The 24360-nt window shown below is 46.3% G+C and overlaps 1 protein-coding gene across 6 annotated transcripts in view; it reads right to left on the bottom strand.

Annotated features, from left to right (window-relative positions):
* The window catches only part of LOC115097225 (tight junction protein ZO-2-like), an 82198-nt gene that overhangs the window by 50162 nt on the left and 7676 nt on the right, over nucleotides 1–24360 (bottom strand). Inside the window, exons 2-3 of one of the 6 annotated variants that reach the window (XM_029612862.1) lie at nucleotides 23567–23612; nucleotides 23454–23484 (exon numbers count right to left, since the gene is read on the bottom strand). The exons of 4 other annotated variants lie outside the window; for them this stretch is intronic. The gene's annotated coding sequence lies outside the window, so the exon portion shown is untranslated. The remainder of the gene's footprint in view (nucleotides 1–23453; nucleotides 23485–23566; nucleotides 23613–24360) is intronic. One more of the 6 variants, XM_029612870.1, reaches the window with a different exon arrangement.

The following is a 24360-nucleotide window of genomic DNA, read 5'->3' on the forward strand; positions in this document are numbered from 1 at the left end:
CTTTGGAGGCTATCTGGGATGCCATAGTAGAGCTCAGGAGCTCTATTTCTCAACAGATTTTCCTTATGGTGCAGAAATATAAGGAATTAGACCAGAAAGTTTGTCTTGAGCAATACTTCTAATGATTTGGGACAACAATTTACTGCTGTTTGTGTTCAAACAAATTCAGTTCAACAAACCCAGCATGCCTCCAATATCTCCTAGAGAGATGTTCAAGAGATACCTAACTGAAATCCTACAGGTTCCTGAGAATGCAATACCCCCCTCCCCCATCTCTAAGATCTACTATTTACTAGGGATGTGCAATCAATTTTCCCCAAATTAGGCAATCTCAATGAAATTGCCTAATTCAGAATGGTTCGGGAGAACTGAAAAATGATTGAATTTTTTCCAAAATTTCAGAAAAAATTCATTTTTGAGTTAGTGCGCGCTAACCCGAAAATTGGGGCCCCCGGAAAAAAACAAAAACAGAACCGCGGAAAAAACAAAATTCCCACAGGGGCCCCGATACGAAGCCAGACATGAAATTTTTACCCGAAGCACATCTCTACTATTTATCACCGTTTAATAGGGGTATGGATGCAGCACAGGGAGAAGGAATGGAAACTTTGGGTCCTGTTGAAAATCCTATAGTGGATGCCTCCGCATTGCTTGAGACTTCGAACTGGCAGTTCCAGAAACGCTCATTGTATCACTGGTCCTTGAACCGGATAAAGACTGGATGTTCAGACTTTTCTTTCGACGTAGATTAGCACTTTTTATGCAGCATAAAGTTAAAGTTTTCCCAGATGTCTCTAGACAGACTCAAAAAAAAAAAAAAAAAGCATAAGCAATTTTTGTTAATGTGATCTCAAGTTCCGCAAATAGGGGGTATTTTTTCCCTTAAATTTCCTTGCAAATGCATGGTCAACTATCAGAATAAGTCATATGGACTTCGAGATCCCCCCTCAGCTGACCCAGTTTCTAATTGGTAAAATAACGCGTCAACTCTCCTGATATTCCCCAGCCGCAATAACTCCTGAATAGCTCCCCAGAAGTGTAGTATGGTTGTTTGATTAAATCGATCATTGTTTACTTTAAAAATATATTTCTTTAAGTTGTGTATTGGACCTCCCCCCTTTTTGAGGACTTAAAAGGGGATCGAGTATGAGATATTTGTGTTATCTCTATGATGGTGATTTTTTTTCTCTTTCATATATCAATGCCATGTTTTCTATCAAGATTTGTGTCTTGTTTAAATTGAAATATGCATAAATAAAAAAAAGAAAAGAAAAAGTACATTCCGCCCCATGGGGAATTCTGCATTGCTAGCACAGGAAATGTGGAACCCAAAAAACAATTTCAAAAATTGGCCTAAGAAGGTGTCAGCAAGCCTTGACGTTATGTGTCACTCTCAAGCAGACACTAACCGGTCTTATCAATCATTCACCTTCATCATAATTTTAATGCAACAAACTTTTTTTCTTTTTTTCAATTATTATTATTAAAAATGTCCTCCATTCTTGATAAGCAAATGACTCTTTCAAATAACATTAATATGAAAAGCCCTACACGGGCCGGTGTTTCGCTGGGTAAGCTTCCTCAGGGGCACATAACACTTCAGTTTGTAGAGTCACAATTCTAAAAAGAGAATAAGTAAAGAGAAATCGCACGTCAAATAAAATAAGAGGTGAATTCAATACTTATCTCATGACACCACGGCTACCATTTCAGACGGGACCAGACGTCTCAACCATCTTGGAAGGAAGAAAATGGAGGAACCCGAACCGAGGCTAGCGTTCCTTTAAATGATCAATCATGAATTTGAAACATCTGTCAGATGATCGTAATTTAAATGACGTCAGCCATCAATCATGAATCGGTGTTGGGCAATCTATTAATCATGATTTAAAAACAACCTAGAATTCAACCTAAAAAAACATGTAAGTCCAGCTCAGTGTTTAATCCTGATGGATGAACAGTTTTTAAACGATAAATCCACCGCTGTTCAGACTGCAATAACATACGTTCTCGATTGCCTCCCCGCCAGTGTGCAGGAATGTGTTCAATGGCACAGAATCGCAAATCATCAAAAGTATGTCCAATCTCAGTACAGTGAGAAACTAAGGGTTCGTTGACTCTAGCGGTTCTGATATTGCTGCGATGTTCTATCATCCTCGTCTTCAATAGGCGTTTCGTCTTGCCAATATAAATGAGGGAACAAGGACATTGTATCAAATATATCACCATGATAGATACACAGGTAGTATGGTGTCGCAAAAATATTTTATAACCAGAGGGTACAGTAAATTGATCTGAGATTGTCATAGAGGATGAACAAACGGAGCAGTTATTGCAAGGCTTGTGTGAACCTGATAACCTATGTGATGTATCTGACATCATAGAACTGTCTGATTTGACCAAAAAATTTTTTAGATTCATGGCACGGGAAAAAGTAATTCGTGGGGGAGCCTGGAAAATCGCATTAGTTTGTAGCACATGCCAGTTTTGTAGAATAGATTGACGAATTTTAAAAGCAACCGAAGAATATGGTAGGATACATGTATGGCGTGAGGATTCTTCATTAGATCGGGGAAGAAAAAGCCACTCGCGATGTGAGTACTTTGCGCGTAAGTAAGCTCTTCGGATACTGGAACGCGGATATCCTCTGGCTGAGAAGCGTTCACACAAAAGTTTCGATTGTACCTCAAAATCGGACATAGTAGTACAAATCCTTCTCAGACGGATAAATTGACTCACAGGCAAATTCTGTTTAAAATTTCTCGGGTGTGCACTGGAATAATGTAAATAGGTGTTCGAGCTAACTGATTTTCGAAAAAGGGATGTCATAAATTTTCATCAGTCATAGTGATCCGTATATCCAGAAACGTTATGGAAATGGTCTCAATGGTGGCAGTAAATTTCAGATGACCATTTAAAGTATTAAGCCAACATAAAAATGATCCAAAAAGATCTTTGTCGCCTTTCCACAGTACAAAGACGTCGTCAATGTACCGCTTCCACACAAGCAGCTGACTTTTGAAGGGATGATCTTGAAGCCATTTCTCTTCAAAAAAATGCATTGCATTGCCCAATCATTCAGAATTCCCCCAGGAGTATCAATAAGAATGCTCATGAAATCAAAAACTAATACTAGTTAAGAGAATTTATTAGAGTGAAACAAAACTCTAGTGGCAAGCTTCCTACCATTTCTTCCTTGATGACTAGTCAGAAGCACAACCTCAGCATCTTACTCACTGCAAGTTTTACTTCTGGTGTTTTCTAGCAGGTTTGTTTTACCAAGCTGCAATGGGAATGAACCTCACTCATATTCCAGGGTAAGTTGTGTGTGTGATCTAAATTTCTCAAATGCACTGCTAATCAATCTTTATGCTTGTATTCCTTCTGCTACTTATTTTTATAATGCTGCTAGACATATGCAGCCCTCTAAAGATACACATATGAGAGAATCCCTTCTCCATGGAGCTTACACTCTAGCCAAGACATACAGGAGTCTTCAGGAAATATATTTATTATAAAATTAGTGTCTAGCATGTAAAAACAGCCTTAAAAAGGTGAGGTTTTTAGACTAGATATGAATATGGCCAGAGAGAGAGCATGACAGTGACTCAGGAAGTCTATTCCAGGCATGGCGCAGTATCAGGAGTTGGGCACTGATAAGAGTGACTTGCCCAGTGAATGGAGTTCAAATGGAAGAGTGAAGGACGAAGAGAAGATAGGTAATGAGGAACCGCAGAGGGAATGCATTTGTAGGTGAGTAAGCGACGCTTCAACTGTATGCGGAAGCGAATGGTGACCCACGTAGTGACTTGGGAAAAAAAAAAAAGAAAGAGAGGGGTGTTACATGGTCAAAGCAATGTTAAAGAAAAATAAAGTTATGCAGCTGAATTTTCAGTAGTTTGCAGTGGAGGAAAATAGTTCAGTGGGAGACTGGTGAAGAGCATCTTGCAGTAGTCTATGTAGGAGGTGACGAGACCATGAAGGAATGTTTTGGTAACATGCTTAGAATGAAAGGGATGGATTTTAGCAATGCTATACAGGAAGAAATTTGCAGTATTTTGGAGGTATGTAGACAATAGTGATTTCCTTCCAGGTCACCGATCTGAAACTTTTGTCACTGGATTGGATCCTTTTTCAACTTGCTTTCTTTTCCCCATTGGACAAAAGAAGATGGAGGCTGCCTCTGGCTTCAAGTCAGTACCTCATTTTTATTTTTATTTTTAAAGAAAATTACCACTGTGTGTAAGACAGAGAGCGAGAGAAGCATCACAGATGACCTCAAGGTTATGGAGCAAGGGAACCAAAAGAATAAGAGTGCTAGCCACTAGAGAGAGGGGAAAAGGAGAAGTGAATTTGGAGGAGAGGAGGGGCAGATAAGTTCTGTCTTGGCCATATTAAAGTTTAAGGGGCCGATGCAATAAATTTGCAAAGATAGCGGGCCCTGAACAGTCAGCGCCCGCTTTCTTAATGGGCACCATGCAATATTTAAATTAGGGGGTCGCGTTAGTAAGGAAGCGCTAGGGTTGCTTGCGCGCCCCTAGTGCCTCCTTGCTAACGCGTACCCGATTGGCGTTGGCGGTCCGCCGATTAGGAAAACAGAAGCCGAGTTTAAATCGGCAGTTTTCCTAAACACTGCACAGCCAGGGGGTTCAGGAAACAGACGCTTGTCATTCCAGCATCTGTTTCCTGCACCCGACTGTCAGTGGGTTTTTTTTCTATTCTTATTTATTTATTTATTGGGTCTTATGTACCGTCACTCGGGTTCCATCGCAACGGTTCACAGCAATAAATAATTCTCCAGGCAGGCGTTAATTGCTGAGGGCTAAATGTGCGTCCAAGACACTTTTTCGTTTTTTGCATCTAGAGTGAATGCTAATAACCTCAATCACATGCACTTGCATGTGATTAGCGCTATTAGACTCACTCCGCCTCAGACGCACGTTGAATAGGCGCTAATCCCCTTATTGCATTAGGGGATTCATTAGTGCCTAATTCAACCCGCTTCAGACTGCTGAGCGCACTATATTGCATTGGCCCCTAAGGTGGCAATGCTACATATAGGCAGTGATATTAGACAAGCAGGCTGAGATTTGAGGTTGGATTCTTGGTGAAATTCTCTTGGAAAAAAAAAGCATATTCAGTTTTGTTAATTGTAATATATAATGCAGTGATCTAATAACTCCTGAACTAAGCTGGAAGTAAGTAATTAACCAGGTATGCTATGCATGGGCTGTCGCCGCAGGGCCGCCATCAGGGCAGTATTCTTGGGCCTGCAGTATGGGGCCCCAGGATCTACTGCCACATATGGGGGCCCGCAGCCGCCAGGCGGCAGGTGCGCTTGGGGGATGTATTAGTTCATGGCAAAGAGGCCCACTGAGGCTCTCTCCGACAGTCTGTCGCCCAGGGGCCTACTGAAACCTGGAGCCGGCCCTGGGTGCGGGCCCCAGAGAAGGGAGAGAATCAATGCTATGCGTGTCTTTTAGACACACATAGCATTGATTTACAGAGCACCGCAGACAGAGACTCGTCCACTGAATGCTTGTGGCCCAGACATTTTGGCTGTATGGGGCCTCAAAATTCCTGATGGCGGCCCTGGCTGTCGGAACCACAAAAGTCCCTTATTCAAATTTGGATAATGTCTCTGATATGATGTTTGAAGAGGTAACACCTCTGTGGTTTCAGAGAGCTCATGTATATTATTTTTGGATAATTTTATATGCAGAGCCAGTATAAGGCTCCAGAATCTGACAAGAATCCCATGACTAGAATGCAATTTTTTTTTAATGTCAACAGTTGTAGTTTTCTAAATAAAAAAAGGTCCTGGGTTAGAACGAATAGCAGCCTCCACCTTTCATGGTTTCCCAATAGGGAAAGGGAAGCAAGTTCAAAAAGATTCAAGGGTTAGTGACTTGGCAGAAACCACCACCAAGTGCCAAGTTACTATATGTTCTATATACACAATTTATTTTTTGTCATATGGAGAGAGGTAGAACAGAGGTATTTGCGAGCCACTCCTCAGAAACTGATAGCACATCCCTGATCATGTAAGAGCTGACCAGTATGGTGCATCTCCTTAGCTCTTCTAGTGTGTTTGCTTCTATCATTGGTGCACATTATAAGGCAGCAAGATCTCAGACTTCCGTCCTGTGTCTTTACAGGATCATTAATGGGGAATGGAGTAAGGGGAGCTGATCAAGATCAATTATCAAAATCTTGGAAGGGCAGGCAGGGGAGATTCCTTGATTCTGGACTTTAGGATAGGGGAGTATCGGGGGGACTCTTGAACTTTGTGTCAGAAGGATGGGGATAAATGGGATACGGAATTCTCTTTATTCTTGTGTTGGAGTAGAGGGTGTGGATGGCCAATTACTTTGAGTGATCATAGGGGGTGAGTCATGTGTGATGAGATAAATCCCCGAGGGCATGGCCTCACCCTTTTTTTTTTTTTTTTTTTTTTTTTTTTTTTAAATGTTTGCATGGCAGCCCTGCTGGCATTGAACATGCACTCCAAACAAATTTTACATTTTTGCCTTTAGCAGGTATGCACTATGCAGTGTTTGGTGTGCACCTGCTAAAGCCTAATTTGCATCTGAAGTGGATAATTTACCCAAGTCTGCACTAATTTTTGAGCTTACTAACGTCTTGGGGAACTGTTTGGAACAGAAGTTAGGACCTTGGTGCACATCACACTGTTTAGGGTGTATATTGAGCTTTAGCACATGGGCTCCTGGGTAACTGGTTTATTTCACTGGAAAGTGAAATTGTGGAACTTCAGACAAACAACATCATGAAGTCTGAACTTAAGGCCAGTGTTTTATCATCTCTGGAACATAAAACAAAAAAATTACAAAAAATAAAAAGAACTTTATGAAAATGTCAAAATTTAAAGATGTCATGCCAGGAATTGTAGGTGTAAAGGAAAAAAGAAAGACCTCTAAAGTGGCTGGTTACTTTAAACGCTTTCTAAGGAAGATAAAAATAAGAGGAGCACACATTCTCTCATTGAATATTGTGTGTCAATAAGGGGATTTTTCTGACTGATGAGTTTATTCGGCAACCAGTGTGCCTCCGAGATCCTTTTCTCCTTTACACTTATAGTTCCTGGCACTACATTTTTAAGGTTGAACATTTTGGTGAAGTTCTTTTCATTTGTTACGTTAGTGTTGTCTTTACTGCCTCCCTCTGAATCACTTTCGGGCCGACCTAATGAAGCAGCGGGGAAAACAGGCACTCAGTATTGAGCACCCACTTTCCTAGCATGCACCCAGCCACATTTCCCGGGCGTGCGATCGAATATTTAAGTGAGGGGTCGTGCTCCCCAGGAGATGCTAGAAACAAATGTGCGCCCCCCCTAGTGCCTCCTCGGTAGAGGGCGCCCCAGAGAGGTGAGCTGTCAGCGGGTTAGGAAAACAGACGCTCAATTTTACGAGCATCCGCTTTCCTAACCTGTGCACAGCCACGAGTTAGGAAAATGGACGCTCGTTAACTGAGGGTCCCTTTTCCTAACCTGACTCCTGGCACACTTTTTTTTTTTTTTTAAACTTTCTCTCCTTTTTGCTCCTCAGAAATTAATGCCTGCTCTGGGCAGGCATTAATTTCTTAGGGTAAAAATGTTCAGGTCGGGCACACTTCTTTTTTTTTTTTTGGATTGAGGAAGGATAGCTAATAGCCTCATCAACATGCATTTGCATGTGATGAGCATTATTAGTTTCACGGATGGGGGGGGGGGGGGGGGGTTTGGACATGTCCAAAACCCACAACCAACCGCGAGTTAAACAGTGCACTCGGCTGATGGCACTATATTTCAAATCGGCCTGTTTTTGCAAAAATGTCTTTTTTTTTTTTTTGTCAGAACATATACCTGCAAATCTACATTTCATCAATGAATCTTTAAGGAACAAAATGACGAATGAACCTTTGGACTGCCTTATTAACATTGTGATGACAGACTAAAAATACTGCATGAACAAAGTCAAGGAACAACAGGTATGCTTTTACTCATCCAGCTTTTAGTTATTCTGCTCTTAAATTGTTTACTTACATGGAATTAAGAAGGCTCCTATATATTTTCCTGAGTTATCTGCATGTTTTAAAAATAAAAAGTTGTATCATTACTCCACTACATTGCTTGTATTGAGGGACCAAGCTTGCCTGCAGCTGTTTTCCTCCAGTTACATTGGTCCTGCTGAGATTTTTCCCACTCTACTCTGCCCACAGATTTTAGCCCCACCCCCTCCCTGCTATTCTCATCTGTGAGATCCTTTTAGGCCATCCCCAAAGCAAGAAGGGTCATTCCTGATGGGGGAGTTACCACTTTTATAGCTCCTTTGGGAATGACCAGGGATTGGGAGGTTGGGCTCTGGTAGATATTAGGGGATGGAATTAAATAGGGATGTGAATCGGGCTTCGGACGATTGAAAATATCATACGATATTTTCAAAATAGTCAGAAATCGGGGGGCTCCCCCAAAACAATAGGAAAACCCCACGAAAACAATAGGAAAACCCCACGAAAACAATAGGAAAACTCCATGAAATTGTTTGTGGGGGTTTCTCTTATTTTGGGGGAGGGCGGGAAAAACGGCACACAAAAATAACCCCTAAACCCACCCCGACCCTTTAAAACTAATCCCTTAGCTTCCCCCACCCTCCCGACCCCCCCAAAAACTTTTTACAGGTACCTGGTGGTCCAGTGGGGGTCCCGGGAGTGATCTCCCGCTCCATCGGCTGCCACTAATCAAAATGGCGCCGATGGCCTTTGCCCTTACCATGTGACAGGGTATCTGTGCCATTGGCCGGCCCCTATCACATGGTAGGAGCACTGGATGGCCCGCGCCATTTATATATATATATATATATTTTTTTTTTTTTTTTTTTTTTTTTAATTTATAGGTTTTATATACTAAAAATTAACACATTTGTATTCACAGCAGTTTACGACATAAGCATTATATAAACATCACATTATCCTGAAATCAAATTCATTTAAAAGCAGATAAAAATAGAAAAAAAAAAGTCTTTAAATTTTTCCTAAATAACATATTCTAATGGCAATTTATTCCATAAGACTGGGGCCATTTGAGAAAATGCATGATCTGACGTTCTCTTTAAGTGCATTTCATTCGCCCCAGGCAACGACAAGATTCTCTGACCGAAGACTACACACTGGACAATGTATTTTACAAGATCTTTCATATACATAGGACATTTGCCATATAAAATTTCTTAAGTCAAAGTTAAAATTTTAAACTGCACCTGCTACCCCAATGTAACTCTCTAAACATTGGCATTACATTATCCATGAATAAGCATCCTGTAACTAAATGGGCTGCAGCATTCAAATATATATAATACACACACACACACACTATATAGATAGATGATTTAAACTGCTTTTGGTCCCTTTGTGTGGGAATAAGGCAGTATATACATTTAAAGAATATCTATATTAATTTCTGATATACAAAAGATAGATCCGAGAGTCAGCAGCATAAAAATGATACTGAATGCCATGGGAGGAGATCAGAATGTCAAGGGAACAAGTGTAGAGAAAAAAAAAAGAGGGCCCAGGATACAACGCTGAGTCATACTGACTGAGTTTTGGACAGTGGAAGAGGAAGAGCCATAAGAGAATAAATTAAAAATACAATGGAAAAGGTGAAAAGAGAATGACAAAACAGAAAGTGCCAAAATCCAGCAGGATACAGCGTGTCAAAAATTCTATGGTGGTCAGAGATGTCAAAATCAGCACATTAACATAGGGGTAGATTTTATAAATGTACGCATGGGCGTACTTTTGTTCGTGCACCAGGCGTGAACAAAAGTACGCTGGATTTTATAAGATACACGCGTATCTTATAAAATCCGGGGTCGGCGCGGCCTCGGAGGGAATTTTCCTTCCGCCTCCCCTCACCTTCCTCTCCCTAACCCACCCCCCGGCCCTATCTAAACCCCCCCCACCTTTGTTGGCAGATTTACGCCTGCGGAAAGCAGGCGTAAATCTGTGCGCGCCAGCCCCCGTGCGCGCCAGCCCCCGTGTCGGGTGATGGCGCGCCAGCGGACTGCTGGCGCGCCATCACCCGACACGGGGGCTGGTCCGGAGGCCTCGACCACTCCCCCGGGCCGGCACCATGCCCCCGGGCCCGCCCCCGAAATGCCCCTCCATGCAAGCCCCAGGACTTATGCGCGTCCCGGGGCTTGCGTGCACCGCCGAGCCTATGCAAAATAGGCTCGGCGTGCGCAGGGGGGGGGGGGGGGGGGGCGGTACGCGCATACCCCTTTGAAAATCTACCCCATAGTGAATGATGGCAGATAAAGACCAAAATGGTCCATCCAGTCTGCTCAGCATTTTCATTTATTTAGTTATTTTTAAGGATAGTAGCAACTGCCACTCCGTGCAAGCTACCCCCAAGCCTTCTAAGAGCAGATAGGTCAAGGACGAGGGAGACTGAATAAAGGATCATGGGCACGAAGAGATCACTGGAGACAGGAAAGAGCAGTTTCTTTGGAATGTAGAGGGCAAAAGTAAGCCAGTCTGTGCCAGAGAGCAGAGATTCAAAAATATGCACAAAACTATTTGGCAGCATGATACAAAAGAACCAACAAGGCCTCTCAAAATACCAAACAAAAGATTCAGTCATTTTAGACAAAGCCTATCCAAGAGCTTCTGAGGTAAAACACTGTATAACAGGTGTGTCATTTAAACTGATTTTTTTTTTTATCAATCCAACAATTACCAGCTAAACAGACTCATTTGCCAGTATCCACTTCTAAGCTTTTAACAATGTAGTGCATTCATAGCTAGGAAAAGTTAATGCACACTGTTAACACAGTACTGTTTCATCTATCCAGTCTTGTTAGAATCTGTTAGTAAGGCAGTTTCTTCTTATAACTGTGACCTCCCCCTTTGCAGAAGGTCACCTTCGGGCACTGCAGGGGGGTGTGGGAGTGGGGGGGGGGGGGGGCAGAGAGAGAAACAAAAAACAAAAAAACAACCAACCACGCTAACGCCCCAGGTCAGGATTCATCCATTGTGGGATAATAATAGCCCAAGGAGAGTCACATATTAACAAAACAAAACAAAAAAAAGGCAGTCCACACTGAAATTGCATTCCAAAGAAAAAAACAAGAAATTATTGAAAATACAAGAATCAAAATCCAGAAAATCTGAAAAAAAAAAATCAAACAGTCCTTATTTCACAAATTTCATAGTGATTACTCACTCTCTTCTCATGCAGCTTCAGTCACCAGTAGGCCGAAATTTCCAGCAACCCACCTCAGGACCTCATCCTTCCTCAGCCCCAAATGTCATTGAATCTTCTCTTCTCCTTTCCAATCACTGGCAACAGGAAAAGGAATGATGCCCACTGGACTAAGAGAACTGTTCTTTCCAGCTAGTCTAGGCACTATGGGGTAGATTTTAAAAGAAGCGCGATCAGCCTACTTTTGCTTGCGCATCAGACTCAAGCAAAAGTACGCTGGATTTTAGTAGATACGCGCGGAGCCGCGCGTATCCACTAAAATCCTGGATCGGCGCGCGCAAGGCTATCGATTTTGTATAGCCTGCGTGCGCCGAGCCGCGCTGCCTCCCCCCGTTCCCTCCAAGGCCGCTCCGAAATCGGAGCGGCCTCGGAGGGAACTTTCCTTTGCCCTCCCCTCACCTTACCCTCCCTTCCTAACCCACCCACCCGGCCCTGTCTACACCCCCCCCTTACCTTTGTCGGGGGATTTACGCCTCCCGGAGGGAGACGTAAATCCCCGCGCGCCAGCGGGCCTGCTGCGCGCCGGGCCGCGACCTGGGGGCGGGTACGGAGGGCGCGGCCACGCCCCCGGGCCGTAGCCACGCCCCGTACCCGCCCCCAAAACGCTGCCGACACGCCCCCGCAACGCCGCGCGCTCCGGCCCCGCCCCCGACACGCCCCCGACACGCCCCCCTCCGAGAACCCCGGGACGTACGCGAGTCCCGGGGCTCTGCGCGCGCCGGGAGGCCTATGTAAAATAGGCTTCCCGGCGCGCAGGGCCCTGCTCGCGTAAATCCGCCCGGTTTTGGGCGGATTTACGCGAGCAGGGCTCTGAAAATCCGCCCCTATGCCAAAGCGATATGTCAGATCTCTAGCAGATCCAGAAGGCCTCAAGGATGAGCAACACACTGGTGATGCCCCCCTTAAGCTCTACATAAGAAGTCTTACTCTGACCCAGTTCTTCATAAAATCCCAAAAAAACTATTCCTATTACCTCCTCATGGAAGCACCCTATATACCACCAAAAACTGCCCATTCCCTTTAGGGGGAAGTACCCTCCTATCACTCACTACCCTACTCATATCTTCTAGAAAGTTCTCAATATTACAAATAGTACAGACTTTAATAACCTCACTATACTCTCCTCTGCTCTGGATATTCTTGCTATACCCCTCCCCTCCTATAAGGCATGTCAAACTCCAACCAACCTTTGTTCATCTCCAGAGTTCATGTCAAATATTTGTATGTCCGTTCTATAGAGCGTGGTAATGGAATCAGTTCTGACTGCTCTGGCTGAGGATGTATTTAGAGAGGTTAGGCTGTAGTGAATTCAGATTTCTCAAACAGACTAGTTTGAAGGCCACAGGCCAACCTTTAAGTGAACTCATTTACTGTTTTGAACTGTGAAATGCCAAAAACTGAAGGAATCTGAGAACTGTAGTGCCAGTAGTTCCCAGATCGTTAAGTAAGAATTAACTGATACCAAAGTCTGAGAGAGTGAATGCCTCACAGCTGCACTTGGAATTGGTAAGAACACAGAGTAAAAGAACATTGCTTCCAGCCCAAGCAAATTGCCAGTTTTTAGTGCATAGGAAGAGATAATAGCTAGAGAGAGATTGCTTCCTGGACATGATAGCACAGATTGTTCCCTTGGAAAATGTAATCTTTACATATATGTAATAATTGCTATTATTTGCAACTAACTTCTATATTATCTGATTTTATTTATTCTCTGTTCTATCCTCTTATTGCTTAAATAAACCTACAAAAATTATCTGGAACATGATGTACTGAATCAGAGTGTGTATGTGTGTGTGTGTGTGGGGGGGGGGGGGGGGGGAATAAGCTCTTGGGTTCAAGGCCCCAAATATAATCCCAGTAATTGTGTGTGTGTCTGTTCACATTGGGTAAGCTCCCCAAGGCAGTCCTTTGTGCTTGCAGGTGATAAGCCCCTCAGGTAACTCCTAGTGTAGATACCATTGAAATTAAGCCCCAGGTTAGAGCCCCCAGGCAGAATGGATAAATTACTTTCCTGATAATTTTGTTTTCCTTAGTGTAGACAGATGGACTCAGGACCAGTGGGTTATGTGCTCCTCTGCTAGCAGATGGGAGACAGAGTCAGATTTCAAAGCTGACGTCACCCTAGATATACCCCTGCAGTGACCTCAACTCCTCAGTATTCTCCTCGAAAAGCCATTGTGGACACATATATTGCTTAAACAACTTGATTAAACTGATTCAAAAACCTGGAGACCGCCAGTGCCTCAACCAAGTTAACGCCGACACCAATCGAACTGCGCAAGTCCTGAACTAAGGATAGGCAACGCCTTATCCGTATTTGTTTAAATCTCGAGGTTTACTTTCCAAGGTTCTCCTTCTCGGGGGGGGGGGGGGGGGGGGAGGGAGCCGTGGGCGGGATGCTGAGTCCATCTGTCTACACTAAGGAAAACAAAATTATCAGGTAAGTAATTTCTCCATTTCCTAGCGAGTAGCCAGATGGACTCAGGACCAATGGGATGTAAAAAAGCTACACCCGGACAGGGTGGGAGGCTGCCCAAGGCCCACTAAGTGCTGCTCTTGTGAATGCTGTGTCTTCTCTAGCCCGGACATCCGGGTGGTAGAACCTGGAGAAGGGTGTGTAGGGAAGACCACGTCGCTGCTCGACAGCAGTTTGGCTTCTGCCCAGGATACTGCCTGGGCTCTAGTAGAGTGACCCTTAACCTGCAAGGGTAAAGACTTCCCTGCCTCTATGTAGGCTGCTTTAAATTACTTTCTTGATCCAGCGAGCTATGGTCGCTCACGAGGCCGCTTCGCCTTGTCTCTTCCCGCTGTGAAGAATGAACAAGCGCTCCGTTTTTAACACTGGTTCTGATTGTTGTAGGCACCATATCAGGCGTTTGCCAATATTTAGATGGCGAAGAAGGCGGGGGTCTTCCGAGTCCTTATGTTCATCCAGAGATGGTAGAGAGATGACTTGGTTCACGTGGAACACGGAGACCACTTTCGGTATGAAGGAGGGAATGGTGCGAAGCTGTATTGTTCCTGGAATGAACCTAAGGAATGGGTCCTGACAAGATAGTGCCTGTAGCTCAGAGATGTGACAGGCTGAACGTATTACCACAAGGAATACAGTCTTCAATGTTAAGAGGTGTAGTGACAGACTGAGCATTGGTCTGAAGAAAGCCCCCGCTAGAAATTCCGATACCAGATTGAGGTTCCATAGGGGGACCAGCCACTTTAGGGGTGGTCGAATTTGCTTAACCCCTTTTAGGAAATGGGCAAAGTCTGGATGAGCTGACAGATGGATTCCGTTCACGTCGGCTCTTAAGTAGAAGAGGGCTGCTACCTGAACTCTGAGGGAGTTGAGTGACAACCCTTTCTTCATACCGTCCTGTAGAAATTCCAGAATCATGGGAATCTTGGCCTTTCCCGAGGATACCCCGCGGTCCTCGCAACAGGCTTTGAATATCCTCCAGATCCATTTGTATGCCAGAGACGTTGAGAACTTCCCTGCGTGGAACAGGGTGGCGATCACAGCCTTCGAATAACCGCGCTTCTTCAGGCGAGTCCTCTCAAGGGCCAGACCGTAAGAGAGAATTGAGATGGATCTTTGTGAAGGAACGGGCCATGCTGGAGAAGGTCCCTGTGTAGAGGTAGACACAGAGGACTCTCCGCAAGGAGTCTTTGCATGTCTGCGTACCATGGGCATCTTGGCCAATCTGGAGCCACTAGTAGGACTAGTCCCCTGTGGTGTTCTATCTTGCAGATGATCTTGCCCAGTAGAGGCCATGGGGGGGAAGGCATACAGTAAGTCGTCCTCTGGCCAGGTCTGGATGAGGGCGTCTATTCCTTGGGAGTGCAGCTCAAGAACCTGGAGACTTGGTCATTGAGAGATGTGGCCAGTAAGTGCATGGCTAGGAGGCCCCAGCGATTTACTATAAGTTGGAAGCCTCTGGTCGACAGCACCCATCCCCCCGGGTCCAGGCTTTCTCTGCTGAGGAAGTCTGCTGCGACGTTGTCTTTCCCTGCAATGTCGGAGGCCGAGATCCCTTGTAGGTTTACCTCCACCCATGCTATGAGGTGGTCTATCTCCAGAGACACCTGTTGGCTAATGGTTCTTCCCTGGCAGTTGATGTAGGCAACCGTTGTAGCATTGTCAGACATTACTCAAATCGCTTGCCCTTGGAGCCTGTGGCTGAATCGCAGGCACGCTAGTCTGACTGCTCGAGATTCCAGGTGGTTTATGTTCCATCTCACCTCTTCTTTGTCCATTGTCCCTGGGCCGTCAGTTCCTGACAGTGTGCTCCCCACCCTTGGAGGCTCATGTCTGTGGTAAGCCTGATCCAGTTTGGTGGGGATAGGCTTACGCCTGTGCTTAGGTGGCTTTCCTGTAGCCACCACTGAAGCTGAGAACATACCTCTGCTGGTAGGTGGAGGCAAATAGAGTAGTCTTGGGACAGCGGATTCCAGCGTGATAGTAAGGAGCATTGGAGTGGCCACATGTGAGCCCTTACCCACGGTACTACTTCCAGAGTTGATGCCATAAGCCTGAGGACCTGAAGGTAGTCCCATACTTTGGGGCACATAGTAGTCGTCAATCGGCTCAATCAGTTTTCTCTTCCTCGGGGAAGGGAAGAAGACCTTGTTCTGCTCAGTGTTGAAACGGGTCCCCAGGTACTCGAGGGACTGAGAGGGCTGCAGACTGCTCTTGACTGTGTTCACGACCCAACCGAGTTCCTGCAAGAGGTTCTTGACTCTGCTGGCCACCTGCTGGCTCTCTTCCAAAGTCTTCACCCAGATCAGCCAGTTGTCTAAGTAAGGGTGTACCAAGATCCCTTCCTTCCTCAGTGTTGCCGCCATGACCACCATAAGTGTTGGAGAATGTTCTGGGGGCAGTTGCCAGGCTGAAGGGTAGCACCCGGAACTGGTAATGGTGGCCCAGCACCACAAAACGTAGAAAACATTGGTGGTCTTGATGGGCTGGTATGTGAAAGTAGGCCTCAGAGAGATCCAGGGAGGTTAGGAACTCTCCCGGTTGCACTGCCATTATTACTGAGCGGTTAGTTTCCATGCAGAAGTATAGGATCCATAGATGATAGTTGACATTCTTGAGGTCCAGGATGGGTTTGAAGGACCCATCTTTCTTGGGCACAATAAAATAGATGGAATAGTGCCCTGTATTTTGTTGGGGGATGTAGGTACCAGAGTTATATCCCTCAGACTGAGTAGTCTTCTCAGTGTGGAATCCACTGCCATTCTCTTGAGGTGGGAGTGGCAGGGTGATATAAATTTATCCCGAGGTATGCTGCGAAATTCCAGAGAGTAGCCTTCTCGTATGATATTTAGTACCCATTTGTCTGATGTAATCTCGACCCATTGTTGGTAGAAGAGGGAGAGTTGACCCCTATTTCCTCTTCCTGTGGATGGGTCAGCCCATCTTCATTGGGAAGCTCAGGTCGATCCTGCCCCTGGATCATTTCCTCTCTTAGGTTGTCTGTTCTGAAAGGACTGAGATCTCTCGGATGGTCGAGGTACTGGAGACTCGCCCCACTTGCTAGTTAACTTCTCTAATTCGCTTCCAAATAGGAGGGATCCCTTAAAAGGCATTCTTGTGAGGCTCGTCTTAGAGGTCGCGTCTGCAGACTAGTTCCGCAACCACAACTGCCTTCTTGCCACTACACTACTGAGGCTACTCCTCTGGCTGAGGTACGAACCAGGTCTGAGTTTGCATCTGCTAGGAAGGCTGCAGCAGGTTCAATTGCCTCTCCGGCAATCGCAGCAGAAATATCCGCTTCTCTCACGAGGAGCAAACAAGAGCAAGCCACCAGCGCGCAGCAAGAGGCGATCTGCAGTGTCATTGCTGTCGCGAAGGCTTTCTTAAGGATGGATTCTAATCACCTATCTTGAGCATCCTTCAGTGCTGCCCCTCCCTCAAAGGGAATGGTGGTTCACTTCCAGACTGCACAGACCATGGCATCCACTTTTGGGAAATGCAGGCATTCCTTGGTCGCAGGTTGCAGAGGGTACACTGTGGATCCATAAAGTCTAGAGGACATGTATGAAGAGTGGGTGGCTCGCGGGAATGACGGCTACTTCTTGGAGATAATACCCTTATTCAATAAACATACACACAGTTAATGCGACTCCAACATTGCTCTAAGACTCCAACATTGTTCTAAGCTTCAACGGCAAGAGGAAATGTGAAAAAAAGGATTTGCATTCACAAAAAGCGGGGAGTAGCTTGACGGCGGTTACTACCCCAAACCAAATAAGCCTGATACTTCACTTTCAATGCATATCCGGCATAACTCTCTGCTTCAACGACAGAGGGAATGAAGAAAAGTGGATCTATATACAGACAGCAACCAACAAGGACTGAATTACTTTCAGGTCTATCCAGTACCGAGCGGTAGGAAGAGCTGCGTTAGTGCCCGGCGCACCCGCAGTTGCCGTACGCACAGTGCAGTCACGGCATGTGACATCACGTCTTGAGCGGCCAATTGCACGCACAGGGGCCGCTTTCCCCCGTGCAGGCGTCCATCTTCGCCGGGAGGCAGGGGAGCCACGATCTGTTCCTGCTGATGGCCGGAGGGCTGCAAAAAAAAGTAAGTCGAGCAGCGGGAGGCAGGAGAGGTCCGATGGGGGCTGCAAAAAGTAAGTTGCTTCGCCGCTTCACACTGTCAGTGTCTCTTCTTCCCTCCTCCCGAAGCAGGGCGTGAAAAGCAGCCTTGCTCCGGGAGGAGGGAAGAAGGGGCTGGCAGTACGAAGTGGCGAAGCGACTTACTTTTTGCAGCCCTCTCCGGACATCGGAGGGGGCTGCAATGTTTTTTTCGCTTCGGGAGGAGGGGAGAGGACTGGGGCTGCACCGGAGACCAGCACCCATGATCGCGGCCGGGGCAGGTGAGCGGAGGCTGGGGGAAAGCTTGCCGCCTACCCTTACCCCTGCCTCTACCGCAGGGGTAAGGGTAGGCGGTAAGTTAGCAGGTTAAACGCGCGACAAAACGGCAGGGAAAAATAGCGATAGTCGGGGCGCGGGTTACTGGATGCTAGGGAATAGCTAATTCGCTCGTTTGCATGCAATATACATGCCGCGTGCGGAAGGGGTTGCCCGGGGATTTTAGGACGCGGTAGGAGAAGGTTAAAGGGGATTCGGGATCGCAGGAAGGGCTAACACGGCCGGAAAGTGAGTAGAATGCGGGTTAGGAGCGGGGTAAACGCGGCCGCACTTTACTGGATAGACCTGTTTGTCTGGGTAAAAATATAAGCATGGGTGTAGCTTGCTTATTGCGGCGGTTACTACCCCTAACTAATTAAGCTAGATGTTTCGCTTAGATGCAGCTCCAACACTGCTCTCTGCATTAATGGTGGGGGTGGAAGGGAAATAGAACCAAAAAGTTACTAAGAGCCAAGAGTAACAGATAAGTATGAGAAAAAAAAAAAGTGCGAAGCTAGCTGGGCAGACTGGATGGGCTGTTTGGTCTTCTTCTGCCATCATTTCTATGTTTCTATGATTCCAAGGCACGCCCTCCTTTAAAGCTTGCCTCCGGGGCTTCCCATTCCAGGTCAATCAGTTCTTGGATGGCTTCCAACAGCGGGAAATAGCAAGAGGCCTTGCAAAGGGACACCAAGATGGGGTTCTTCCTTGGTTCCATCATAGGGTCCATGCCTGGGATCCCCAGAGTCTTCAGAGTCTGAGAGACCAGGGCTGGCAATTCATGCCTGTGGAAGAAGCGTTGTATGGTTCCAAGCGTGGAGGGATTCCCCCTTCTTCCAGAGAGCCCTCATCATCATCTGTGGTGTCTGGGTCCCTGTCAGGTAAACTCTTGGTAAGGCGAAGCATCTCTCGAGGCCCCTGGGCTGGGCCGAAAGGATCAGGTGTTCCTGACTGGGGTTCTACCCGGTTTGGGACTGGGGGTGACTGCGCCTGAACAAAGGCTTGTAGTCCCTAGAAAAATTCCAACCAAGAGAAGGCCCCTGGGTCCATACTTATCCCTTAGGGTGCTGGAGTAGGAGTTACCAAAGGGTAATCTCGGCTTTGGGTAGCACCAGAGAGCTTCCAGATACGGTCCCTGGCAACCCATCCTCCGACTGGGATGGTCCGGACTTGGAAAACTTCTGGGACTCTATTCCTCCCTGGACTTCCTCACAATATTGGCACAGGCAGGACTCCAGGTCGGATTGTGCTGCTCTGATGTGGCAGGCCGTGCAAAGGGAGTGCAGTCTTGGCTTCTTTGCCATCAGGGCCATGATCTCTGTGTGCCTGGTATCCGATGCGAGCAGGTGATGCGCCTGGATATGTGTGACAGTGCTCGCAGTTATGTGCGCCGGTATGTGCGTGGATATGCGTTTGTAAACACGCCTATTGTGCGTCCAAGAGGCCAGCCTGCCCCACGCGTACTGACGGCTGAAAGGAGGGAAGATGACATTGGAGCCCACCGCGATCAAGATGGCGCTGCCAGGATCGCCATGTGGCTAAATCTCGGAGCCAAAAATGGGGCCTAGCCCATCGGGGGCTGCTCAACCCATTCAGAGCCTCCCCTTATTACCTCGCCGGTATATCACGCCGAGAAGGGAGACCAGAGGAAACTCACCGGAGTCCCTTTTCTTTTCTGGCTTTAAGGTTTTAAAGAACTTACCTGGTATCAGTGCTTACCGGCTGAGTGCAGAGAAGGTCTCCTGCTGCAGGGGGAGAGGACTTTGGCCTTCACCGCCATGCTTGGCTTTGCACCCGCTGCCTTTAAGCCGCTTGAGCGGCTAAGGAGATCGGCTACTGGACAAGGCACTTCTGAGGGATCGGAACTCACCTCAGGAATTCTCGACTGGGGGCGGGCCCGTTAGGTATCACCGCAGGAGAGCGGGGCTACTCTTAAGTTAAAAAAAAAAAAAAAAGGATTTTCAATATTCCCGCTAGCAATGTGCTAGAGATGTGATTTGGCCGAACCTTTCGGTTTGGCCTTCGTTATTGGCCTCCCGTGGGAAATTTCGTTTCCCCCCCGGTTCAAGCCAATTTTATTTTGCCCCCCCCCTCCCCCGCAACAAAAAATAAAACCTGCCCCAACCCTTCCAATTTAATTAATTGCAAACCCCCCCCACCCCCCCCCAATACTTGCCAAAAGTCCCTGATCGTCCAGCAGGGGTCCCAGGAGCAATCTCCCACTCTCGGGCTGACGGCAGCCAGTAATCAAAATGGCGCCAATGGCCCTTTGCCCTTACAATGTGACAGGGGCTATCGGTGCCATTGGCCAGCCTCTGTCACATGGTAGGAACAATGGACAGCCGGCGCCATCTTAAAAAATGGCACGGACCATCCATTGATCCTACCATGTGACGGGGGGTGGGGGGGAGGTCTGCAATTAAATTGGAAGGGTTGGGACGGGTTTGGGATTTTTTTTTATGTGCCCTTTCTCCCCCCCCCCCGCCAAAAATGATAAAACCACACGAAATTTCGTGGATTTTCCTATTGTTTCATCAGTCTCCCGAACCGCAACGAAATAGGAAATAAAGACGATATTTCCTATTTCTTTGCAAATGAATGCATCCCTAGTGCTAGCGAAAGGATAGTGTCCTCAACTGCTTGGGAGATTGAGAAATACTGAGAAGCTGAGGTTACTGCAGGGTATATCTAGGGTGATGTCAGCTTTGAAATCTGACTCCATCTCCCATCTGCTAGCAGAGGAGCACATAACCCACTGGTCCTGAGTCCATCTGGCTTCACACTAGGAAAAGCCAATTTGTATGGTCTGAGCCCAGAACAAGCATCTCTGGCTGAAGTCCCAGTCTTATGCTGACTTCATTCATTTTGAATTTATGCTCGCCTCCATCCGGTCTGCTATTTCACTTGCTAAGTAAAATAGCAGACTGGATGGAGAAGAACAAAGATTATTATGCCCATCTAAGAAACACCTTTACTCCAGCCCCTACCCCATCATCTTTTTGCCATGCTCACCTCCCTCTGCCTCCCATCTCCCTTCACTCTCTGCCCAGACTATGGCTGACTTCTTCCAAGAAAAGATTGAAAATGAATTGTAAATTCCCCAGACTACCTCCCTTTGCCCCCACTTCATTCCCCTCCCCTTCCTTTGGCCCCTTCAATGTTTTTCTCCTCTTCTGAAATCATGGAGGGGGAAACTGCCCATCTTCTCTCCTTATCGAAATTCACCTCTTGCTCTTCTGAACCCATTCCCACCCAGCTCCTCAATTCTATCTCCTCTGCAATCATCCTCTCCAAATCAATCACTTGCCAGTGCGACTGTCTCCTCTTCCTTCAAACATGCTATGATCACATGGCTCACTGTACCCTTACTTGTGCTAATTAATGCCCCCTCTCGTGTCCAAACTGCTAGAATGTGCCATTCACCTGTCTTGAATTTCTTTTGTCTCAGGTCACACTGTATCCACTCCAGTCTGACTTTCACTCTATATTCTACAGAAACTGCTCTTTCCAATGTCTCTAGTGACTTCTTCATGGCCAAGGTTCTTTATTTGATCCTCATTCTCTTTGATCTATCTGCTGCTTTTGACACCATGGATCACCATCTACTCCTTGACACACTGCACACAACTGGATTTCAGGATTCTGTTCTATCCCGATTTCCTTCTTACTTCTCCCATCATATTTTTACTGTATCATCTGGTGATTCTTCCTCCACCACTATTCCACTCTGTTGGTACACCTAGAAGCTCTGTCCTGGGCCCTCTACTGTTTTCTTTCTACATTTCTTCCCTTGGTGCTCTGATCAACTCCCAAGGCTTTCAGTACAACTTTTATGCTGACAACTCCCAGATTTACCTGTAACATTTGGCCGGTCATGAGATGGCCCCATGACTGGCCTCACTCACCCCAGATGCCGCCGACCTGTCTTTGCGGCACAGTTGCCGCCGATGCCCCCAGGCTGCTGCTTTCCTGCTGATTCCTTAGGCATGCATGCGCACGCTGTACCCGCATTTAAAGGCCCTGGGGTGGAAAAAGCCTGTCGGAGTCTCCTGATGTCAGCACAGCTGGGTACTTAAAGCCCCAGCTGTGCTCCCCTCCAATGACTCAGCAACGGGTTTCCTGCATTGCAGTATATGTTGCCTCAGCATTTGTCTATTCAGCCCGGTCTTGCCTCATCTCTTCCTTGCAGTATCTGCCTTGTCTCATCCAGCCCAACCTTGCCTCCTCTCCTCAGTCTGACCTGCCTCATCACATCCAGCCTAGCTTGTCTTATCAGTCCCCCTAGCTTTGCCTTTCTCTGACTGACTTCTGGATTTAACCCTTGCCTGGACATCGATTAATCTTGCTTGCTGCCTTCCTCTGACCTTGGCCTGGACCTCGACTACTTTTGTCTGCTGCTTGCCCTGACCAGCTTGACCCTGGACTCTCTATCACGCCATTTCCTGAGGGACTATTGCCTATGTCCTGCCAGCTCTCAGAATCCAAGGGCTCAACACATGGGGAAAGGGGCTGATCTAAGTGAAACTCTAGTCCAATACTGACCCAGGGTTCATCTGCCAACTGTTGGTGAGGGCCAAGGGAGTTCACTCTCTAGGCTGTACCAATTACATCACAGCACAGGGTTCCACATCAGTTACAATTTGCTGAGGACATGGATCCAGCAGACACATCATCTGCCTTGCAAGCTATTCCAGGATTGGTCCAGCATATACAAAAGCAGCAAGGGACACTGAATCAGATCACCAGTGTTCTAGAGAGACTAGCCATCAGAATGGCCACCATGCAGCCACCAACCCTGGTGCTGGCTCTGCCCCACTGTGGCTCCTAGGCCCATTACGCAGCTGCCACCACCTCCACGTGACCACGGGGACCTAAAGAAGTATAGAGGTTTCCTGAACCAGTGAAGGATGCATTTCGAGTTTCAGTCGGCTATGTTCCCTATAGACAGAATAGGAAGACATCATTTCATGGATCTTCAGTGATGAGAGTCAAAAGACCAGAGAGCAGCTACCATGAGGATGCAGCCCAGCTATGATTGGTCCAATGCACCAGAGAAGAATACCTCCATCTGCGAGGGAGAACCTGAAAAACCATGAGCTCACAAATGAATATACTACATTACACATATGAGTACTCAACTACTCAAACTCAAATCCAGTGCTCTGGTATACACAGTAGATACATTAAGATACCAGCACACATTTACCTATTCTGAAGAGACAGAGACAGAGCTATGTCTATGAGATTCAAAGAGTTTGAAAGTTGATTACCGGTACTTACCTGCTATTTAGGTCAGAGTCTGAATGGTTACCTGTAAAATGATAAAATAGTGTTAATGGCAATACTGAAAAGTGCTACCAAGTAAGAAGAAGAAAAAAAATTGTAAAGTGTACCTTTTATTTGTTTTAAAGTTTTTTTCTTCTGTTAATCCGTTTCATTCTTCCAGCATTAGGCAGAGTGAAATAAAATTGTGCTGTATTTAGTTAAGTATTCAGTTCTTGAGACAGATAGGCATATATAATCCTCCTACCTACATAGGAGAACTTTATTTTTAAGCATCCTACCCCCTCCTCTCTATCTGTGGGAGCTGCTTTGGCAGGGTGGGATTACCTATTACTTAAATTACCATGTAGAGGGCTGGGAATGCAGAGAAAGGAAGTAGGACATTTCCCCCATTGTGTCCAGATTATCTCAGGTTCAAAGAAGAACAGTGACGCCACTGTTATCTTATTTCTTGGCACTTGGAGAGGCAGGGAGCTCTTATATTGCCCTGAGGGGACAGGGTCACAATAGTTTTTGGGAGCTATACTCCCTTCATCAGCTCAAAACAAAAAATGAGTAGGTAAAGGCATTCCGCATTAAGCTGGTCCAATAAAAAGGGATCACCTTATACTTTTTGGCTGACACTTATTCCTGTGCATTCGAGTACTTGCATGGTAACCACAGTACTTTCCAAGAATGACATCAGAAAGACATTGTCTAATGGAGGGCAACTCTTGCCATAAAATCACATACATGGATATTTGTTGGGCATTAACGGAGATTTATTTTACCCCATTAAAACGGAATGGAGATGGAGCTGTACATTTTAAAACAGCCTTACACAGTCAGGACTTAGTGTATGGGTACTTGCCAGGTTCTTATGGCCTGGATTGGCCACTGTTGGAAACAGGATGCTGGGCTTGAT

This window comes from Rhinatrema bivittatum, chromosome 1, assembly GCF_901001135.1.
Source record: "Rhinatrema bivittatum chromosome 1, aRhiBiv1.1, whole genome shotgun sequence".
NCBI classification, from domain to species: domain Eukaryota; kingdom Metazoa; phylum Chordata; class Amphibia; order Gymnophiona; family Rhinatrematidae; genus Rhinatrema; species Rhinatrema bivittatum.